Genomic DNA, 25,319 nt, shown 5'->3' on the forward strand with positions numbered 1-25,319 from the left:
TTACCATCAATGCACCCAAGTCCCAGCTCATCCAAGCTGGGTAGATAACCTTTTTAAGAATGTATCTTGAATACCATACATCTCAAAATATTTCTGTACCATGAGAAAATTACATCCCTATAACTGGCAGTTCAACACCTACTATTAACACCCCTGTCTATACCTACATACCCATCTACCCACTCCCTATTTAATACATTCTATACGCTCCATTCTGAGTTGTTCCCCTCTGTTTCATTCCAGTCTTCCGATTCAAATTCACCCTCTTCAAACACTGACCGTCACCCCAATAATCTCATGACTCTTCCACACCTCCCATAAACAAAAACATATATTCAGTCTGTCAACCTTCTTAACTCAAAACTGACCATGTGTCACCCACTCACACACTATGCCTCCACATATGTAAGTAATATGGACTGTGTATCCAACCTACTTGTTTGCATAGAAAAGATTAACCAACATCATTTACTTCCTGTATATATACACTGTACATATTTATGTTTTTAATCAAATGTATATCAACACATGTATCTCTATTGTCATCTCTGTACTAAACAGTGCAATCTCAAGTATTCCTGAACCAGTAAGCAACTGTATCTTGTCTTTATGTCTAAGGAAAAAAATAGTTGTAATCTTAACTTCTATAAAATGGAGCTTTTCTCCACAGAACACCACCAAAAAGGCAACTGCTTTGTTATTGTAGCATGCTGGTATGTGCAGTACCTGAAACAGTGTCTCCATACTCCCAATTTTGTAACAGGGAACCCCTTCCATTACCCCTTGCCTTCACATGCACAGTCAAACTGGAGACATATGCCTTAGGTTGGGGAGGCATTTCCAGTGCTGGATGGCACAAGACTCCTGTTCCAATCATGAGTCCCAAATGTATGTCAGTGTTTCAGAGAACAGAGTGATCCTTCTGGCTATTCATACATTCCAGGCATTTTTTTTCCAAAGAGTCCACCAACAATACACATGAAGTTGTATATCCATGGTTTGGTACATCAACAAGTAGGCGGAATCCCACTTGTTTTCGCTACGCAGGGAGGTGATTGAGTTCTGGGACTTGGTCTTAGGAAAACACATACACACACACACAGCCACATAGGAAACCTAAATTTACTGTTGTGTACAACATGGAGAAATTTCAATTTGCATCCACAACACATCCCCCCACTAAAATTAAATAATCAGCTACACTCTTCTTTTGAGTGAAAAATATTTGTTTAAGAAGGAAATGTTGGATCATGGCCAAGAAAAAATGAAAACCAATTTTGATGCCTTACAGCATGTTCTTCAGTATATATCTAATGACAAAGTAAAAATAAATACTTTTATTGGTTTAGAACAATGACATTGACATTGACCTCAACAATTGGCTAAGCTTCTGGTGTCATTCTAAAGGGATCCAGGATTTGTCTGCCTGGGCTGTCATGATCGGCAGAGCATGATGCTTTGCCAGAAATGGCCTGCACCTGTCTTCTTGGGATTCCGGATACTGGCTAAGGCTCTTGTCACCCCTATAATGCCTTTTTTAGGCAAGGTTCAAATGACAAATTCACCACCGTAACAGGTACAAGCAAGCACAATCTGAGGGTAATGCTACTCAGTGCTAGAAGTCTAAACCTCAAAATGCATTCACTTGAGGCACTCCTTAAACTGGAGTACATCAACATCCATGCAGTGACAGAGACCTGGTTCAAGGCTCAAGAGAGCACCACTGCATTACCAGGCTACAATTCATACCACACCTTTCGGCCACCTAACCTGGACTGAAACACTAAAGGCGGAGGCATGTCCATATTCATTAAGGATATCCACACCTCCAGGCTAGTTGCTCAGCATAATGCATCCAAGATTATCCAACTGCAACTAACTCTGGGTAAGACCGCAATCCAAATTGTAACTTGCTAGAGATCCCCCACCATGCCCCAGGATTCCCACTCCTCATTTCTTGATACACTGGAAAATATTAGGGTACAACCCAACACCCTAATAATGGATGATTTCAACCACCCCACCATTAACTGGGAAAACTACTCATGTACCAACTCTTTTGCTCAACATTTTCTGGAATTCATAAATTCCAATGCCTTGGATCAACTTACCCACACCCCCACCAGGGGCAGCAATATCCTAGACCTGTTCATTACCAACATGGACGACTGGTGTTCCACACCAGCGGTCAATTCCTCTTTGGTCAGATCCGACCACAAGCTAAATACCCTAGACATCAACATCCCGCCCCCACCCCCAATTAGGGAAACCACCATAAAAAATTTCTCCAAAGCCAACTTCACGCTTCTTAGGACAGAAGTGGCAAACTTCACGACACCCATGCAGATGGACAATAGAGGTATGAATGCAGAATCCTACACATATGCACTTTATAAGCACTTACTCAAGTGCATGGATCATGCTATCCCTAACAGAACCAAGATGCTATCCTCCAAAAAAAAGGAAGACAGTCTGGTGGACCCCTGCCATAAACAAACTCTGCAACAGAAGAAAGAAACTGCTGCAAAAAAGAGTAAAATCCCATGATTGGAGGAACTCCCTGGTCAACCTCAGGAAGAAGCTGAGATCTCTCATAAAATCCTCCAAAGCTAGTTATGAAAACAAAATCGCCACTGATTCTAAAGACAATCACAAAGCATTCTATAGCTATGTCAAGAATCTCAATGGCAGCACTCATATCTGCTCTGAGTTACAGCACAATGGCAATAAATATACAGCCAACTGATATTGCCAACATCCTGGCAGATAGGTTCAGTACTAACTTTACCCCCCCTCTCACCCCCTAAAGGGCCCATCTCTATACCGGAAGAATGCAAAGTTCCTGTAATCACGACTGCACAGTTAAAAACCACACTCTCCAAAGCCAAGAACAAAGCATCCATGGGACCTGAGAACATCCCAGGCTGCATTCTACATGAACTACAGGATGAACTGGCACCCCACCTAAGCACCATGTTCAATCATAGCCTCACCTCAGGCTTTGTGCCCACTGAAAGGTGAACAGCGACGATTATCCCACTCCACAAAGGGGACGCCACCACGGATCCCCGGGAACTACAGCCCCATTAGCCTAATGAGCCTGGTCTGCAAGGCCATGGAACGTATCATCATGGAACTTATAAACAAAGACATTGGTAATCTCCAAACTCTGGACCCCACCCACTTCGGGTTTGTAAAAGGCAGATCATGTCTCCTAAACCTGATAGACTTCTTTGAAGCAGTCACCAAAGCCGTAGATGAGGGTAAGGTGGTTCACACAGCCTATCTAGATCTCGCCAAGGCTTTTGACAGCATCCCCCACTCTAGAATTATAGATAAACTCACTAAACTAGGTATAAATCCCCATGTCACAAGATGGGTTGCCAACTGGCTCACTGACAGAACCCACACTGTGAAAGTAGCAGATCCAAATCCGGCTTCAGACCAGTGACAAGTAGAGTACCACAGGGTTTAGTCCTGGGTCCTCTCCTGTTTACTATCTACTTTTCTGAAGTATAGGCTAACACAGAAGGTCTTTGGCTAATGAAGTTCACAGATGACTGCAAACTAGGAGCTATAATCGAAACTCCTAACAATGTGGACATCCTACAGAAGGGCCTCACTGAGACAGATGCCTGGTGTCAAAGCCATGGCCTCAAGCTCAATGCCAAAAAGAGCATTGTCATCCCCTTTGGTAAAAACTCTGTACCCATGAGCTACCACATTGGTGGTAGTCTACTTAACACTGAAAGTGTGATGAGACCTTGGTACACAGGTGGACAGTAGTCTCTCCTTTGATAATCATATTGCCACAGTAGTCAGGAAATCCTTCTATGTGCAGACTTCATCACAAAAGGTTTCTCATCTAGGAAAAAACAGGTCATTGTTCAACTCTACTCATCACTCATTAGACCCATTATAGTGTACAACAACCCTTTTGGTATGTACCTCACAAGACATCTACAACAACTGGAAAGGCTGCAGAAATACCTCACAAAGAGGATTACCAGCCTCAAATAGATGCCCTACGCATACCATCTCAAAAAACTCCAGCTTTATTCCATCTCATATCGCCTACTCAGAGGCAAACTCTGCCTAACATACCAAGCTATGTCGAACCCAGAACTGTTGGACATGCTCCACTTAAAGAAATCCCAATCCCTCCGAGCTACATGCTCTAGGGACCTAAACCTTGTCACCAAAATAAACAGAACATGCTGGTGGGATAGATTCCTGTCCCAGCGACTTCCAATACTCTGGAACAAACTACCTATCTATATCAAACAAAGCTCCAAAGCTCCTCATTAGCACTCTTCAAGAAAAATCTTGATGATTGGATGGGAGATAGGAAATTCACCCCGGGGAATCACCTCTGTGGCTCTGCTTGACAGGGGCACAGGAAAATAATTTTCTTGGGTGGCAAGAGCCATGGTACCTTTGGCTAGGCTTATATGGGCCCTAGGGCCAATAGCCTAGTACATACCTATGAACTTATGAACATCATCAAATGATGCCATCTAAATCTAAAATTTTAAACAAAACCTAGTAGAGTAAAGAATGACAGTGACTATGTCAAAAGCGATAAACTTGATGTGTATGTAACTATGTCAAAATCGATAAACCTGATGTGAAAGCATTACACTTATAATATTACAAAATGAAAAGTATGTAATACTTTACAGGGGTCTTTCTGCAGCTTTCCTCTAACAGATATTAGTACAAGTAAAGAAACAAAGAAAACAGTAGAAACCTAATGAAAAGAGAAACGAACACGTAAAATATAAGGTGAAACAGCAGTTGCCCCAAAACAGCAAATCATAATGTGTGTGTGTGTGTGTGTATGTGTGTGTGTGTGTGTGTGTGTGTGTGTGTATGTGTGTGTCTGTGTGTGTGTGTGTGTGGGTGTGTGATGTGTGTGTCTGTGTGTGTGTGTGTGTGTGTGTGTGTGTGTGTTTGTGTGTGTGTGTGTGTGTGCGTGTGTGTGTGTGTGTGTGTGTGTGTGTGTGTGTGTGTGTGTGTGTGTGTGTGTGTGTGTGTGTGTGTGTGTGTGTGTGTGTAGATCTATGTATATGGGTCCCCTTCTAAAGACTGAAGTTCCAGAAAGTTGAACTTCGTATAGTCTAGACCATATAGTCAACTTTTCAAAGTGTCAATGCTTTTGTATGGTGATTGCTGTACAGTGCGGACTGGGGAATTTACCCTTTTCCTGGTGCAATCTTGGAGAGGTGCAGGGGGGTTGCACCCTGCACAAATGTTGATTTTCATTGTTTAATGTTGTTCAACATTTCAGAAAGTTGATCACATGGTCTTGACCATATGACATTCGACTTTCTGAAACTTCGATCTTCTGACATATATATATATATATATATATATATATATATATATATATATATATATATATATATATATATGGGTCTACCTGAGATGGTCGACAAGCCATTTGATCGACTTTTATTTGGTCAACAATTCATTTGGTCGACAGGCAGATTTGCCCCCCTCCCCAATGTTGTGCAACCCTGGAGTTGATATATATAGTTAGGGGGGGGGGCTTCGCCCCCCACATAAAACTGCTTGTCGACCAAATGAACTGTCGACCAAATGAAAGTCGATCATATGGCCTGTCGACCATGTGATAGGGATCCATATATATATATATAGAGAGAGAGAGAGAGAGAGAGAGAGAGAGAGAGAGGCAGAGAGCGAAAAAGGGAGATACCCAGGGGAAGAAGCCCCTAGAGTAAAATTCCATCTTAGTTTTTAATCAGAATTCCTGTCAGACTAATTTATTAAAGGAATCTAGCACAACTCTTACCATTTCCTGTAAACATAACAACTACTCCAGGATGTCTGTGTGTGTTGGAAAAAAGCATTTGTTTCTTTTTTACACCAAATATCGCTTAGATGTTCTGAGATACATGATTTAAACTTCTACTACATTTTGCCCTCCTAAAATGCAGCACACAGGTTAAGTAACCCAATTACTACTTCTTTTTCCTGGTTAGGTGTTGCCACAGTGGATCACCTATCCACTCACTCACACCTAGGGACAATTGTAGAGTGTCCAATCCACCCACAGCATGTCTTTGGGAGGAAACTGGAACACCTGGAGGAAAACCACATGAACACAGGGAGAACATGCAGATTCCACACAGAAGGCACCCCAGCTGAGGATTGAACCAGGAAACCTCTTGCTGTGAGACAACAACGCTAATTGCTGCACCACCATAGTGTTACCCAATCACTACTACAAGTAGCCAACTGTTCAGTGTTAAAAATCTGTTCATAATGTATCTACATAAGTCAATATCTTTCCTTAAGCTGCTCAGAAATTGTGCTAAAGACGTGTTCCTTTTATAAATAAGTCTGCGTGTGGCTGGAATCACTTCAGCAATTTCCTTATCTGTCTTTATTAAACACCAATGTTTATGTGCTAGATTTTGAAATTGCAATCTGTTGCTTACATAGGTTAAAATAAAATGCATCAGATTAGATCTCTCAGATTTGTATATATGATATGAAAGAAGTTCAGATCTTCATTTTGAATTAGCTTGCCTATTTGTCTTTACTAATGACATCCTCTTTTCAGAAATCTAGTGGCCATTTCAGAAGGGCAAACCCAGCAATCTTTTTCCTGAGAACGGATACACTTAGGTTCATAGGTAGTTACTAAGCAGGCAATATAGGATACCATTGAGGAGACAAGCCCAAATTCCTCATTGCCCCAAAGCAGTGTATGGTAAAGTGACTTGCTTAAGATCACACACATACCTCTCAAACTATCCAGATTTTCACAAAATCTACAAATTTTTGCCTCATATTTTTGGTCTGTTCCCCATAATTTTTTTTGACAAATCACTGAGGATTGAAGTCACTAAATAATGACATACATTTGATTTTCAGACTCCATATCCTTCAGAAAATGCATGCTAACACAAATCGTGTTATTCTAATACCCTTCTGAATTTACAAGAGCAATATTTAAAATCTGTCCCTATTGTTGGGCCTTCCCCCCATTATTTTAGGCTTTGTTCAGATTTCTTGCACTAAAAGGTTGAGAGGCATGGCCACACAGTCGGCAAACTAAAGCTGCAGGAATCAAACCCTGTACCATAGGAAGCAGCTTGTTAACATTGTACTGTCTTAATCCTCTGCAGTAACTGCCAGACATGAATTGATAACATTGAAACGATGGTTGTTGTTAAGGAGATATGAGACAGCAGCTAGTTTCTAATAGCAGGAGTTTTGTGTAAAGTCTGTTATCCAGAGTCCCATCACCTCGTCATCCCACCTAGTTAGTAGAAGATTAAAGAAAGGGCTACATATCCACTGGTATGTACAGTAAATTCTACCCCCCGTGGATTTTCATTTCTGTACATTACCCACTTCAGTTCAGGGATATTAGATGCCTAGGTCAACTAATAATCACCTAAATATCTACATTACATAGCCATATTGTAGATGTAAAAATTATGACTCCGGTTCATAAATCAACATTTTCTTACCATATCCCATAAGGATATTAGCAATGTCAGTGGATAAGCAGGTAGAATACTTGCCTTTGGTGCTGAAAGACCAGAAGGTTGCAGGTTCTATTCCCATTCCAGCTGATTGGATTAATTTACCAAATGGTTAACACTGCAGTTTGGCATTAGAGGGGATGCTATATTCCTGAGTGTTTCATCCTTCACATGAGAAATTAAATTGAGGTCCTGTCTGCCTGAATTGGTATCTTAAGTGGATGTAAAAGATGCTATGACACCTTCTGAAAACAGTAGGAGTTTTTTATTTAAAAAACATAAATACTATTTAAAAACTTGCATCTTTACAGATTTATGCAGTGTCCAAATTCGCATTCCTTTCCATTGTCATACAGTCATAGAAATCTTGCTTTTCATTATTATGTTAAACCTCCATTATTTTATTTGCCCCCACTCCTTTTTCTGCAAACACCATCTAATTTTTCTTAAAATCAGTGCTATTCTCCATTTACCATTAAATATGATTTTGTTTAGCCTTCCATTCTAGATGGTCCACACAACATAAAATAGTATTTTATCTATTTTATTAACATATGTATGACTATGATATCCATACACTATTATATCCATATTTATTTCATTCACCTCCTTTATATTTTCAAAGAAATTTTCTGTACACAATTTTTCCCAGAATTTTTCAGCCCTTATACATTGTAAGAAAACATGCTTTGTAGTTTCTTCTTTACCACAATATATACAAACTGTTTCACTGATTTTTTTATGACATATTTCACTTTACTGGTAATCTCACTCATCATCATCATCTTTCGGCTGCTCCCGTTAGGGGTTGCCACAGCGGATCATCTGTTTCCATTTCTTCCTGTCCTCTGCATCTTGCTCTGTCACACCAACCACCTGCATGTCCTCTCTCACCACATCCATAAACCTTATTTTAGGCCTTCCTCTCTTCCTGTTACCTGGTAGCTTCATCCTTAGCATCCTTTTCCCAATATACTCAGCATCCCTCCTCAGCACATGTCCAAACCAATGTAATCTTGCCTCTCTGGCTTTGTCTCCAAACCTTCCAAACTGGACTGACCCTCAAATATACTTATTCCTAATCCTGTCCACCCTCGTCACACCCAGTGCAAATCTTAACATCTTTAACGCTGCCACATCCAGCTCTAACTCCTGCCTTTTTGTCAGTGCCACTGTCTCCAACCCATATAACATAGCTGGTCTCACTACCCTCTTGTAGACCTTCCCTTTCACTCTTACTGGTACTCATCTGTCACAAATCACTCCTGACACTCTTCTCCACCCACTCCATCCTGCCTGTACTCTCTTCTTCACCTCCCTTCCACACTCATCGTTACTACAAATCCTGACATTCTACGTGCTTATCACGCCACGCTTTTAATACTTTTATAGTTTCCACTTTTTTCATTAGTTAACTCAGCCCAAGGAGTAACATAATAATATTGTATCATCATCTTTTTATTTTCCATAAAATAATTTCTCTTGATAACATCCTATTACTTCAGTTAAACGTACTTTTCCTCTTTTGAATTTTTTAACATATTGCAGTGCTGCCTATATTTGTACTTTAGTAAATTTACTACTAACTTTTCATTTCTACAGTTTATCCAAAATAAAATGCTATACAAATTCAAAGAAACAGCATAAACAATTGGGTTTATTAATCCTAAACCTCCATCTTCCTTATCCATGTGTATGACTCCTTGCTTCAATGGATACAATCTTGATCCCCATATAAAGAAAAAACACCAGTAGCTTTTCTTTTACATAAATTATTGGCAACATATAGGCACTAGCTACATACAGAATCGTTCCTAATATAACTGAATTAATCAAATAAACCTTTTTATTAGATGAGAGCTTATATGCTTTCCAAAAACAACAAAACTCCTTTATTTCATCTAGTATCCTGTTCCATTGTTTCTCACTTACATTTTTAAAACTGAAAAAAAAGGAACTCAGTGGTATCCCTGAAAAAAGCAGTGGGGTGTGGCCAAGATGGGCTCCGAATAGCAGCAATTCTCTTCAGCTCTGTCAGTTTAGATTTTGTATGACAGGATTTTTTCAGTAAATCTTATCGGAGGAACTTACAGTCCAGTAATAAATTCCTCTCATCTAGTTCTATGACTACATATAAAAATTCTGAAGAAATTTTGATTTTTTCCTGTCAATAATACCTTGGATACTTTATCTATCTTCACTGACAACAGAATGGCTACATCAAAAGCACTTCATCAAGAATCTTCTCTAAAAAAGGACCTACATTCTTTACTCACTACTGTACAAGAACTATCTGCCAAACTAGATAAAATGGATTTAAAGATTGACATCTTTAAAAAAGACAGCACTAAACAAATGGAAAAGATACACGAAGATCTGCAGTTGCAAAAATCTCAAATTTCAGGTATTGAATTAGCACTAAATGACATTGACAGTAGAGTACATAAAGATGAGACTAATATAGACTTTCTAATAAAGCAAAATACATACTTACAATCCAAAGTGGATGATTTAGAAAACCGGTCTCGAAGGAACAACATTAGAATATTTGGCTTACCAGAAAACATAGAAGGAAACAGTCTGTCAAAGTTCCTGACAACATGGATCCAAGAAGTACTAGACTTACCGGAAGCCTTGTCATATGGTATCGAAAGGGCGCACAGATCTTTTGCTTCATCTAAAACAAGTAAGAATAACTCTCCTAAGTCTGTAATTGTAAAATTCTTATCTTCATATGACAAAGAACTAGTGCTAAAAACAGCCTGGGCAAAAGCTCCCATTAAATTAAATGACAATACCATTCGTTTTGATAATGATTATTCTTCAACAGTAATAGAAAAAGAAAACTTTTCCTACCCTTAATCAAAGAACTCAAAAAGGCACAAATAAAAACTCATCTATTATTCCCAGCCAGACTAAAAATTTTTCTACAGGATGGTATCAAAACTTTTGATGATTTAGACACAGCCCTTAATTTTGTTAACTCTAACAAAATAATTGAAAAGCTAGAAGATATGGAATGGGCAAGTGCAAGTCTTAAAAAGTTAGCTGAAAATAGCAACTGGAAGTCAGTCGAAAAAAAAAGAAGCTAAAGAAATAATGAAATGCACCATTAATATGAGACTTTAAATCTAAACATAAAGACTTTAAAGTAAATTCACGGTTGCAACTACATGTAAGTGTAACATTCTCTTCCCCTTTTTTTTTTTTAATATTCAATATGTATGTGTGTTCCTGTGCTACATCTTGATAACATAAATATGGCAAGTTTGGCTATGTACTTTGAATGTGTTTAAAAAATTTTAATAAGAATACAATTGAAAATGTTCTTCTGGTTTAAATGAAAGACAAGGGGAAATGAAAAGCTGTTCATATGATCTTGTGAGAAATAGAGGGATCTGATTGTGGACGTTAATGTAATACGTACAGTGTTAAGCTCTCAGGGCTAGGATGTATGTAAAACGTAAACAGAATCTAATGCATTACTAATATTTATGCAAGATTAATGGGACAGTTCTGTTTAATAATTATTACTTTAGCGATTGCACATACAAACACGAAAGTCATTAGAATGATGCATCTACATTCTAACATATTATTGTTAGTCCCTGAGAGTCTTGTGCACTTTTCAGCTTTTTTTCACATACCAGTTTCATCAGTTGTTCCACGCGGACCCAAGAGACTAAAAGAAGAAGAATTCAAGCATTACTGTTCCCGCTTTTACTCAGGACAGCTTTGAAATCCAGCTTGAGAGGCTCCATTCATTATAGAAAGAAGAGGCACCCTGATGACATCATTCTTGACTGTGCGACACAATTTTTGTGAACTTTAACCTTATGGGAAAGTCGCACTGACTTATTAGAATGTTGAACCACGGTTTTCACCGCAAATAGGTATATAAACACAAATAAACAGTTTAAACACTCCCATACATATAAACACATGCATAAAACATATAAATACACAATAATCTCCACTTTGTAATCCCCTACATGCATTTGTACCTATAGTTAATATAAAAATTACATTACGTCAGATAATTTTATATGCAGTACTAAAGCATATTAAATAACATAAATACATATTATGAAACATTAATTGATTGTAAATGTACTTCATATAAACTTCACTTATACAAAATTACTAACTGTTATATAAGAAAAGAAATGCCAGCATATACATATGACAACCCTATCTGAAATACTATGATTGTTAAACAGTTTATGCATTGTTTTAATTATGTTTCCTGTCTGATGTAATTGCTTCACAATAATTAAACTCCAAGCACAGATATAGTAATTGGATATATTATTTTAAATGTAATAGTAATTTAATGAATAGTTTAAAGGGGAGAGGGGGATAGGGGGAAGAAAACAGTGAAGAATATATATATATTTTTCTCTCTTTTTTACAGACAATAACACTATTTGACAGTAGCTGAGATATTGTCGCTATTTGTTAGGAGGATAATTTGAGTGGTATATGCTACTCAAATTAGGAGTCTACAACTCCAGGAAGGGTACTGGTAGATTTGTTATATTGATGTTCTGTTTCAATGATATGTTACTTTTTTATGACGTTCACAATAGCAACATATTTTGAGACTCTTCAATCTGTATATGATTTGATAAGTATGTTTTCTAGCATTAGTGCTTACCAGAATGTATTACAAATATTTTACTTTGTATATAACTTATAACACATAATATAAATGTTTCTTTTAAAGGGTATTTCAATAAATATTAATGGTCTAAATAATCCTTGCAAGATAGGAAGCTTGCTCAAATATCTTAAAATTCATAAATCACATCTTGTTTTTTTACAAGAAACACATTTAATATCCACAGATACTGATAAGTTAAATATCAGATATTATTAAATTTTAACAAGCTCAGAACATACTGAAAAGAAAAGAGGAGTGGCTATTTTATGGAATAAAACACTTCCCATGCCTAAAATACTAGAAGTATACAAAGATAACAAAGGTATGCTTTGTTCGGTCACAATAGAACTAAACAAAAAATATATATACTTTAATAAATATATATCGGATTGCAGGTATTGGTTCAAACACTGTTAAAATGCATTTAAATAAAATAGTCCCGCTAAAGGTAATTTAATAATAGCAGGTGATTTTAATTGTATATTAAATGATGAAGATACTAACTCCTCAGTAAAAAGAAAAATTTCAACTTCAACTAAATTGCTATTAAACTTTGTGCAATCATTTATATTGAAAGATATAAATAGCTTTAAAGATTTAGACTCACTTCCATACATTCATTACTCCCACAGACATAAAACAAATGCCAGAATAGACAGAATTCTAATATCAAAAGAATTAACAGATGATTTAATTAAAGTAAAGGTTATTTCATGTCCCTTATCCGATCACAACTCAATAACTTTTGAATTACTGGTAGTAAAAAACAAGCAAACAAACTGGTGCAAAAAACTGGAAAACAGCAACCTTGTAGCCGGAAAGCCAACTCTAACCAAAGGAATTGAGAATTCAAAGTAACTTCTTTAACGCAAAAGTTTTTATTCTTAAAAAGTAGCGTTTTCGCCGTGGCTCCTGCCTCAGCTTCATCAGAAGAAAATACAAATGGAAACAGCTAACAAAAACATTTAAATACTCTCATAGAGGAAGTGACAAAACAAACCTAATCATGTGAGCTTAATTAAAAACAATTACATAATTAAAAACAAACCAATAAGTACTTAAAAACTGTTTGTACTAAAATTAAGAATACATTCATTGTATATTGTGAAAATGTACTTTTAGTAATATAAAACCATTTTTCAAAAACCTATCAGTATTACTACACAAGAAGTCAGTAACATACTGTTCTTAAAGAAGAAGTCTGAAACATTTACCTAAAATAACTTTTCAGCTTCAATATACATGAAATATTGCAGTTCTCATTTAGGCCAACAGGTCTAAATGCATCTAGATTCAACTGCCAAGCTAATTCAGTACATTCAAGAATGGTTTCAACAGGACCACCCCTAATATTAAAAGGTACCTGGTCAATACCCATAAATCTAAATGAGTGCCCTGGGTTATTATGTACATGTTTTGCTAAAGCATTCTCCAGCAGTGGTTTTTTTATTGCGTAAAGGTGTTGGTAAACTCTTTCTTTCAATTTGCGATTCGTTTTTCCTATATAAAACGATCGGCAACAGTTGCACAAAGCAATGTAGACCACCAATTTAGATTCGCAAGATATCCTATGATTTATCTGGTACCTTGTATTTCTAACAAAGAAAGAGTTACCTGTCGTTATAACTTTACACATATTACAATGGCCGCATTTAAATGAGCCTCTAGTCCTTGCTGTGACATGGGAATGTGATGTTCGTTGTAATATTTCTTTTAAATTATTACTTCTTCTGTATATAACAAAAGGACGTTCACCTAACTTCTCAATAAGGTTAACTGAATTAATGACCAATGGCCAGTTTTTTAAAAATATTGCCCAAATATCATTGAATTTAGATTATATTGAGTAATAAAACTCAAAGAAAAATTCCTAAAGGTAATAGAAACATTTTGATTTATTGATTGATTGGCAGTAGCAAATTGGGCATCAATACCTTGGTTCAACAAAGGTTTGTATATACCACTAACTCTCTTGGAATCAACCTCTAAAATGAGGTCATTTAGAAGCTCAATAGGATAACCTCGGTTTAAAAATAAATCCTTAAGGAACTGACACTCAGTTCTAAAGTCACTTAAAGTACTACATCCTTCCTGCACGCATGCTGACCCTTAACTATGGATTTTTCTGTTTGGGTGGATGCAAGCTAGTGTAGTGCAGGAAGGAGTTGCAGTATGTTGGCTTCCTAAAAATCTTTGAAGAATATACTCCTTCAGTAAAGTCTTTCGTTAGTCTCACATCTAAATAGTCTGTTTCAACAGTGGAGAAATTAAATGTAAATTTTAACCAATCCGTAGTGTTGTTTATGTAATCAACAAGAGACTGTGCCTCCGGTTCAGTTCCTTTAAACAGGATAAATATATCATCCAAGAATCTAGTGTAGTATTTTATGTTCTGCATTATAGATTCATTGGATAGAATAAACTGCTTTTCCCAAAAGGCTACAAACAAGTTAGCTACGCCCCACAGGGCGAGCCCATGGCTATTCCACATTTCTGTAAGTAGTATTTCTGGTCGAATACAAAAAAGTTAGAAGACAGTACTATGCTTAAGAGCTCAGTGATTATGTATATCTCCTCCTGTGGAGCGTTTAAACTTTCCATCAAAGTTGTAACCATTCCACTGCTTCATCATGTGGAATAGATGTATAGAAATCCGACATCAACAGTTAGGAAGTTCAACTCAGGGTTGAAGTCAATACTGTTGATGTCACGGAGAAAGGACCAAGAGTCCTTGCAGATTGTGGAAATTTTTTCACATATTTTGATAAAATGTTGTCTATTAATTTCGAACAGGGTAGGTCATAGAAGACCTACCGCCTATTAGTGCCCTCATGGGGGTTTTATGGTCTTTGTGTATCTTTGGTATTCCAAACATAACAGGCAACTTTGGTGTAATGATGTCAATGTAATTGTATGTGTCTAAATCAATTTTGCCTGCAAGGAAAAGATCACGAAGTATCCCCTAATACGGCCTTGAGTTACATTAACCTCATTTAAAGAGGAAACTTCATAAGCCTGGGATGTAAGAATCTCAAGCATTTTCTCCTTGTATTGGGAATCACAAAGACCACCAAACCACCCCTTGTCTGGCTTTAGAAACCTAACTGCAAACAACGCAAGCTATTTAACCAATGGCGTTGTTCGTCAGAAATATTCATGTTTCTAGAGCCCATATTTTAGAAACAGTGAAAAGATGTCTTATGTCAATTTCACACATCTGCTCAAAAAGCAGTAGATTGGGTTGAATGGGAGGGTTAAATACACTAGGTAACCTTAGTTTGTTATAATCTATTGTGGTCTCGTTGTTAAGTAACATTCTCAAATTCAACTTACGTATGTAACATTTCAAATCAATAAGAGTTTTTGCTAAATTTCCATATGTGCTAGGGATAAAAGTATATCCTAATGCTAAAAGTTCAACAGAGTGTACATCTAGTTCTAAAGTAGAAAAATTATAGATAGTAAAATCTTTTTTAAGGTTGGTGTAAATGGTAGGAACTTGTGGGGGAGTTCTAGGTCTACCTAGGGTACTATTCTCTATCCTTATCTCATCCGGTTCGTAGCCACCCCTTGTTTCCTCTGGTTGTTCCCTAAAAAAACATTCTCTTTAGTGGCTGTGGCTTGGCCTTGATTTTGTTGTCCAGGCCCCCCCATTGTTTTTTGAAATCTATTACTGTTATAAACTTTTGAAGTACCCTTTAATCTGTTGCTTCTTCTCACTCCCTCATGTAGCAGAGGTAGAAGGAAGCTCACCTTCTTCACCTGTACTAAATGTTTGCTCTGTTTCAGGCATGGTGGAAGCCTCATTAGGTTCTGCATTCTTAGAAACTGGAAGTCTAATAGTTAAATTAGGGTAAGCCTGACTAGATGAGTACACTGCCCTGTCCCTAACCAGTTTTTTATTTTATTAGTTTTAACTTGTTTAACAAGGCATCTATACTCGAAAAAATACGTTCATAGTCAAATTTGAACTGCAAAAAAGACATATTATTTTTGATTTCTTCATCAAGTATATTCACTTCAGATATAAGCGACAAAATGTGTATGTCGTAATGCTTCACAATAACATTTAGTAATTGGAATCCTTGTTCCTGGAATAAACATTCAAGTTCTGCAATATAGGCATGATCTACTAACAGTCCCGAAGGGGTAAAGTTATTCCTTAAACCCTTTGGTATTAATTTTTCTTTTAGACATTGCCTAAAATAGGCAGCCTCAAGCTGCAGTTTTTTTAATTTAAGCAACTTTAGATCAAATACCTTTAGGCAGTCATTAAGTTTGTTCACATCCTTCTCTATAGTTGAAGTGTTCTGAAAATCCACTCCAGTCTGGTCGACTGGAAGGAAAGAGAAGGGATTTTCCTTATTAATCCAGCTTGACAAAGAAACATCGCCACGCCCGGTTCGCCTTCATGCAAAGTATTCAAACCAGAGACTGATGGTGTGCATATGTTAGAATTAACAACAGCAACAACAGATTGTGCAGTGTCGTTTCTGCACTTGGGAATTTGTAGGAAAACCCTGTCTCACTGTAATAGGCAAACAACCTTCACGGTGGTTGGAACGCCCAGTACTTTGTTGTTTACTCCGCTGAGGTAATCCTCTTAGCGGTTGGCTGTTGGAATGGCACTTTCTGAACTGAAAGTGATACTGAACGGAAACTGGTACACCAACTTGTTCAGTATTTCCGAGTGTTACTTGTTCAATATTTCCGGTTGTGATAGGTTTACGCTCAATAGCATCCATACGGATGTGTAAAGCCTCTATTTTTGAGAAATAGAAGCTAATAACGAATAAATGTCACCTTCATTAACACTTTTAGAGTTAGTAGCTGTTCCAAAAAGGTTAGGGCTAACCGGACAAACAGGAGTACTTGATTCCATCATAAAAGAACAAACGGTAGTAAAAAACAAGCAAACAAACTGGTGCAAAAAACTGGAAAACAGCAACCTTGTAGCCGGAAAGCCAACTCTAACCAAAGGAATTGAGAATTCAAAGTAACTTCTTTAACGCAAAGTTTTATTCTTAAAAGTAGCTGCTACTGTGGCTCCTGCCTCAGCTTCATCAGAAGAAAATACAAATGGAAACAGCTAACAAAAACATTTAAATACTCTCATAGAGGAAGTGACAAAACAAACCTAATCATGTGAGCTTAATTAAAAACAATTACATAATTAAAACAAACCAATAAGTACTTAAAAACTGTTTGTACTAAAATTAAGAATACATTCATTGTATATTGTGAAAATGTACTTTTAGTAATATAAAACCATTTTTCAAAAAAACCTATCAGTATTACTACACAAGAAGTCAGTAACATACTGTTCTTAAAGAAGAAGTCTGAAACATTTACCTAAAATAACTTTTCAGCTTCAATATACATGAAATATTGCAGTTCTCATTTAGGCCAACAGGTCTAAATGCATCTAGATTCAACTGCCAAGCTAATTCAGTACATTCAAGAATGGTTTCAACAGGACCACCCCTAATATTAAAAGGTACCTGGTCAATACCCATAAATCTAAATGAGTGCCCATGTTATTATGTACATGATTTTTAGGAAGCCAACATACTGCAACTCCTTCCTGCACTACACTAGCTTGCATCCACCCAAACAGAAAAAATCCATAGTTAAGGGTCAGCTTGTACGTGCAGGAAGGATGTGTAGTACTTTAAGTGACTTTAGAACTGAGTGTCAGTTCCTTAAGGATTTATTTTTAAACCGAGGTTATCCTATTGAGCTTCTAAATGACCTCATTTTAGAGGTTGATTCCAAGAGAGTTAGTGGTATATACAAACCTTTGTTGAACCAAGGTATTGATGCCCAATTTGCTACTGCCAATCAATCAATAAATCAAAATGTTTCTATTACCTTTAGGAATTTTTCTTTGAGTTTTATTACTCAATATAATCTAAATTCCAATGATATTTGGGCAATATTTTTAAAAACTGGCCATTGGTCATTAATTCAGTTAACCTTATTGAGAAGTTAGGTGAACGCCCTTTGTTATATACAGAAGAAGTAATAATTTAAAAGAAATATTACAACGAACATCACATTCCCATGTCACAGCAAGGACTAGAGGCTCATTTAAATGCGGCCATTGTAATATGTGTAAAGTTATAACGACAGGTAACTCTTTCTTTGTTAGAAATACAAGGTACCAGATAAATCATAGGATATCTTGAATCTAAATCGGTGGTCTACATTGCTTTGTGTAACTGTTGCCGATCGCTTTATATAGGAAAACGAATCGCAAATTGAAAGAAAGAGTTTACCAACACCTTTACGCAATAAAAACCACTGCTGGAGAATGCTTTAGCAAAACATGTACATAATAATCCAGGGCACTCATTTAGATTTATGGGTATTGACCAGGTACCTTTTAATATTAGGGTGGTCCTGTTGAAATCATTCTTGAATGTACTGAATTAGCTTGGCAGTTGAATCTAGATGCATTTAGACCTGTTGGCCTAAATGAGAACTGCAATATTTCATGTATATTGAAGCTGAAAAGTTATTTTAGGTAAATGTTTCAGACTTCTTCTTTAAGAACAGTATGTTACTGACTTCTTGTGTAGTAATACTGATAGGTTTTTTTGAAAAATGGTTTTATATTACTAAAAGTACATTTTCACAATATACAATGAATGTATTCTTAATTTTAGTACAAACAGTTTTTAAGTACTTATTGGTTTGTTTTTAATTATGTAATTGTTTTTAATTAAGCTCACATGATTAGGTTTGTTTTGTCACTTCCTCTATGAGAGTATTTAAATGTTTTTGTTAGCTGTTTCCATTTGTATTTTCTTCTGATGAAGCTGAGGCAGGAGCTGACGTAAAACGCTACTTTTTAAGAATAAAAACTTTTGCGTTAAAGAAGTTACTTTGAATTCTCAATTCCTTTGGTTAGAGTTGGCTTTCCGGCTACAAGGTTGCTGTTTTCCAGTTTTTTGCAACTTTTGAATTACTAATCAAAACAAATCACACTGTTATAATTAAAAGAATACCGGCATACATAACTAATTTGAAAGAATTTAAATAATTTTTACTTTTAGAGATACAAGACTTTATCACATTAAATAATACTAATAATATATCAGAAGTTTATATTTGGGATGCCTTAAAAGCCTTCCTATATGGGAGAATTCTCTCGTGGTATAATAATAAAAGAAAATCCTGGTACAAAGAATTATTAAATCTACAATGTAAATTAGATAAGCTAAAACTTAACTTAGAAAGTAATACTGATAGAAAAAAACAAAGAGAAATAAATAAGTAAACTAAATACAAAATACCTTGAGATCTTAAACCATAAAACAAAAATCAGAACAGAGAAATTTAAATTTATAACCTTCTCAATGAACCCTAGATATTTAAATATCTTAGCAAATAAAACAAAAAGACTTAAAAAACTCAACCATGTTAAGGAGATCTATTCCCCAAAAAAAGAAGAAACTTGTATCTAATATACACAATATTTTACTGGAATTCAAATAATTCTTTCATAAGATAAATCAGAATTCCCAGATAACGGATTCAAAAGATTTGATTAAGACATTTATAACAAAGTATACAAAATATAGATTATCAAGAGATCAAACTAATAATATAGATAAACCCATTTCTTTACAAGATATACAAAACCAGATAACAAAACTTAAATTACACAAAGCCCCCGGGAATGATGGCATTATCCCAGAATTATATAAATTATTACCTAAATCTGCTTTAAGTATTCTGCATAAAGTATTTAATATTTTCCAAAGCAACACATTCATACCCCCTTCTTGGAAATATACCTTTATCTCACCAATAATCAAATCAAACAGAGATCCTACTAAGTGTTCTTCATACAGACCAATCTCTTTATTAAACATAGATTACAAAATGTTTATGTCCGTATACGCTGAGAGATTAAAACGTTTTTTGCCATCACTAGTAAATGATGATCAAACCGGTTTTATTGTAAATAGAACTACTTATGACAATATAAGAAGAACAATTACTTTGATAGATTCAGCAAAAACCTCTAATACAACTTTAATAGGTTTAGATATAAATTGTGCCTTTGAGTCAGTTAATTGGGACTATTTATTTATTTTGCTGGACAAATTGAATTTCTCGGATAAGTTTATAAATCTTATAACAAACTTATATAAAGGGAGTCAGGCATATATCAAAATTGGCACTGTCATATCAGAAAACATTCCTATTACAAGAGGGACTAAACAGGGATGCCCTTTATCCCCCCTTTTATTTACATTGATAATGGAACCATGGGCCAATTTAGTAAAAGATGATGAAAACATTGAAGGTTATAAGTTAAATTTAGATACTTCATCTAAAATTCAATTATTTGCTGATGATATTCTGGTAACAGTAGGAGAAAACTACAGATCTATTCCTGCCATATTTAAAAATATTAATACATTTCAAAAAATATCAGGTTTAAGTTTTAATAACAATAAAACTCAGATCATCCCAATTAATCTAAAACAAAACACAATTCAACAAAAGTATAAAAAATGTATACCTCAAAATAATCAGATAATATATTTAGGAATAGTGATTACCAATAACATAAAAGATATCATTCAATTAAACTTTAATAATTGCTTAAGCAAAATTGAAGATTCTATAAAAAATGGAATAATTTACTCTTTTCCATGGATGAAAGGCTTTCTATTATAAAAATGACTATTTTTCCTAAAATGCTTTATATTATTTAATCACTTTCATTAATCCCCCCTAAAACGATAATTAAAAAATGTAATTCTTTGCTATTGAAATTTCTATGGTATCCTAATAAATCCAGAATAGCTTTGCAACATCATATAAATGACTGGACAAATGGTGGTATAAGATTTCCTAACTTGGAATTATATACATTATCCTCGATTATTAACATAGTCTCCTTTCTAATCAATAATACATATTCTTCTAAATGGAAACAATATTTAATCTCATTAGCATGGGACTCTTCTAATAAACGAAACATTCAAAAAACACTACTGTTAAATAATCCTATTTTGTGGATATTAAAATATATCTTTACAGTACAATCATAAGTTAAATAAATCAAATTATTTGCTACTCATCCTAAAAACATTTAGGAACTTTATTTTCAAATTCACTAATTATAAAACATGGATTTTCCTTCTTTTTCCAATTGCTTTTACTCAAGGTATATTAACCACGATAGATAATACAAAAATGCTATTATTCAAAGAGAAACATCTTATTTATTGGTCTCAATTAATAGACAAAGATATGATAAAGTCTCTTGAGGAACTAAAATTTGAATATGACATAGACTCTAACTCATGGCTATGCATACAGGAATGTAGACAATATATTATAAATAATTTGGAATCAATTTCCTTACATTTAGGATATCCATTACCTAAAATAATTTTATTTTTGACTATACTTATTCAAAATATAAACACTGACAAAAACAAATTAGCACACATAAACAAAATACTTAGAAATTATACAAATTTTCACACTGATAAATATTGGGAATATTTCAATATAATTAATAACTATGTTCCTAAAGATCAAGACAAACAAAATATATTAGAATCAGCCTACTACACTACATCTTCCCTAAAGTGGAAGCTAAACACCTGGAAATATATGCATAGATCCTTTATAACACCACACATTCTAAATAAATTCAATAAGAACATCAATGATTGTTGGAGATGCAAAGAAGTATTAAAAGCTGACTGGTCTCATATGTTCTATGACTGCATATTTCTAAAAAAATACTGGGAAGATATAAATAGTTTTCTTCAAGGTTTATTTACAGATAATTTCTTGATTTCTAAATCTTTAATTATATTTAACACTCCAATGCATCAAAGTGTTAAAAGACCTAAATATACATTAATATGGACTATTTTAGCAGTAGCAAGAAAAATAATAGCAATTAACTGGAAATCAGAAACTTCCCCTACGTTTCAAGAATTCAAAAACCTTCTTACTGAAGTTTGCAGTCTGGAACTTTTGACCATTAAGTCAAGAACTAATAGAAACATGCCTAGAATTAATATGTGGAAAAAATTATTAGACTTGCTAGAAAATTATTGATTGTATATGAACTAACCAATAATTTAGTTTGATATTTATGTGAACATCATTTGTAAATAGTTATGTTGTTTGTTAGATATAGAATTATTTTGTTTTTTTTTCTTTTTTTCATTTTTGAATATTGTTAAAAAAATGGAACACTTTATGTAATTTATTTCTTTATTCAAATTTTAATAAAAATCTTTTTTGAAAAAAAAAAAAGAAAAAAAGCAGTATGCATCCTGTACTGAGTTCAAAACAAACCAAGAAGTAACTTTGCAGTGTGGAGGGTGTGATGTTCACTTCCTAAAATTTGTTATCCACTTAGTTCACTTAATAAAAATTGAAATATAAAATATAACTCTAAAATATGTGCTGCAAAATAATCAAATAGAATAAAGTAGGTAGTTTACAGCTGAGTTAAAATGGAATATTGTTTATTGAAACACACAAACAAGCGATCCTAGCTGAGTATAATGAAAGGCATCAGACACATTCCTTATTTATATATAATCAGGTCGTTTAGAGCAAGGGAGTAGTTACAGAGGGTGGCTCTCTTAAAAACAATAAAAACATTAATATCGTTCCTTTAGCCAAGTCCCCCTTCCCCCTTAACACCATAGTGTAATCAGAGAAAACTGAAACTAGAAAACTAGAGGCAAATTACAATCTAAGACCAGTTTAATAACACTTTGTATAAGCTAACCAACTAATCAAAACTGTATTAATTAAGAAACTAAATAAATAAAAAATGACTGACTAACTAACAAAAACATCTTCCAATAAACATCTACCAGAATAAATATTAATATATAATTTTTAACAAAGATCACTTTCATATCAAATAAACACTTCATCAGGTTTGTGTGTTAAAAAATCATAATATGAATGAACATGTGTATAGATATACAACTGAAAACCTAAGTAGGATGAAAAAACATAAAATAATTGCTAAGCTGAAAATACAATGATAAATGTTAAAAATAAAGCACTAAGGCCATTGGGATCTGTTAAAGCGTGGCACCTAAGTAAGAAAACATTTAGTATGAGTGTGTAAGAGTGTACTCAAGAGTAATTCAAGAGTAATTCACTTACATTTTTACCTCCACATCTTATTCCTAACACAGAGATTTCTTTCATCGAGAAAGATACTCCTCCTATCTTTACTATATCACCCAGTCCTTTACTTTTTCTTTATTTAAAGTCATGCCTATTATATTTAAACATTGATGTATATAACATATAACTTTGTTCATCCAGACTTTGTTTTTCATAATCAAGATAATATCATCTGTATAAGTAAACATGATTGGATTTTTATCCCTTAATTAGTATTATAAGTAGCACCTCTCATGTGCAAATTTAAATCTCTGATGAATACACTCATAACTGATGCATATAAAATACTAGTCATAGGACATCCCGGATGTATGCCATTCTTTATATCTATTTCTTTGCTTAACTATCCATTCACTAAAATTCTCACTTTATTGTTATTATATGCAGAACAATTACTAATGTTATACTCTTCCGTAATAGTCCACAAAACGTCATGTTGTATCAAAAGTTTTACTTAAATCTCCTTTCATGATCTTGGTCTCATCAGTCCTGTTTATAATATCACCGCAATCTCCCTTACTTTGAATAATAACTCCTGACATCCTTTTCCCTTTAAACTATATATGCTCTCTTCCATAACACTTTTTATTTTACTTTCCATTCTCTTCCAAATTATTTTCATAAAATATAGGTGTCCAGTTTTCAGTTTTAGCCTTATCTTCCTTTCTCCTTACACATTTAAATATACCACTGCGTAAATCCTTATACATAAACCTTCGTTGAGAACATTTAAACAGTATTTTCAGCTGATACCTCTTCTTTTCTACCTTGTAAATAATTTGCTTAAGTAATAATTATTTAATTTTCTCTTGATTCTTGCCATAAATTCTCTGTTCTATAAGATAATATTCTCTATCATTCCTTTCCAAATCCTTTAAAGCATCAATATATAATGCTAGGTCTATATTATATGTTCGAAGTTGGAAAACTTCAAACATTAAATAATAGAATTTACATGTTCAAAGTTTCAAACATCGAACATCTAATAAAAAAAACAAATAAACAGAATTTAACTGACTAGTGTACGCAAGGGAGCAACCCCCCTGCACCCGCCACACCCACCACGCTTTAAATATACCAACTCTGAGACCGTACTATAGTGTGGTAAAGGGAAGATTTCCCTTACTGCACTGTAGTGCGGTCTTGGAGTTAGTATATTTAAAGACCGGGGGGTGGGGGTTCGGGGGGGCTTGCCCCCCTGCCTACATCTTGTTAGTTTTGAGTTTGTTTTTTTTTTTGTTACATATTTTTGAAGTTTTATAACTTCAAACATTTAAATTCAATATTTTAATGTTCGAAGTTATAAAACTGCGAACATATGATATAGACTCCATAATGCTTTATAATTTATTTTTTCAGCTTTTCTTACATCTGACTGCCATTATAAAAAAAGACATTTTTATTTTTTTCAAAGGTAGGCACCACTCAAACCAATTTTTTATATCTGTAGTGGAAATGTGATCTTTCCATAAACACATACTTATTTTTTTCCATTTTCATTCCATAACCTCTCATTCCTTTCCCAATCTGATATACTTCTTATTTTTTGTATTTCTATCCATATGGCTGAGTGATATGAAAAGCTTGTCACAAGTGTCTCTCCTTCAACTATATTTAAAACTTGTGATGTAATAAAATAATCTATTTCTGTCTTATATATATATATATATATATATATATATATATATATATATATATATATATACCTTGATTATATGTCCACAAATTATTATTCCAAATCTTTAAATTCACACATTTTTTAACTTCTAAAATGTTCTTAACATTTTTCCTCTCTTCATCTCTTTCGCCTCAAATCACAGTTAAAATCTCCTGTTAATATTCATATTCATATTAATTACTACATAATCCAAACATTATGAAATTAGATTTCCCTTTTTTGCTTGTAACATAGGCATACAATGGTGTAATTCTATATACCT

This window comes from Protopterus annectens, chromosome 11.part0 (genome assembly GCF_019279795.1).
Source record: "Protopterus annectens isolate FY-2018-M chromosome 11.part0, PAN1.0, whole genome shotgun sequence".
Lineage (NCBI taxonomy): Eukaryota > Metazoa > Chordata > Ceratodontiformes > Protopteridae > Protopterus > Protopterus annectens.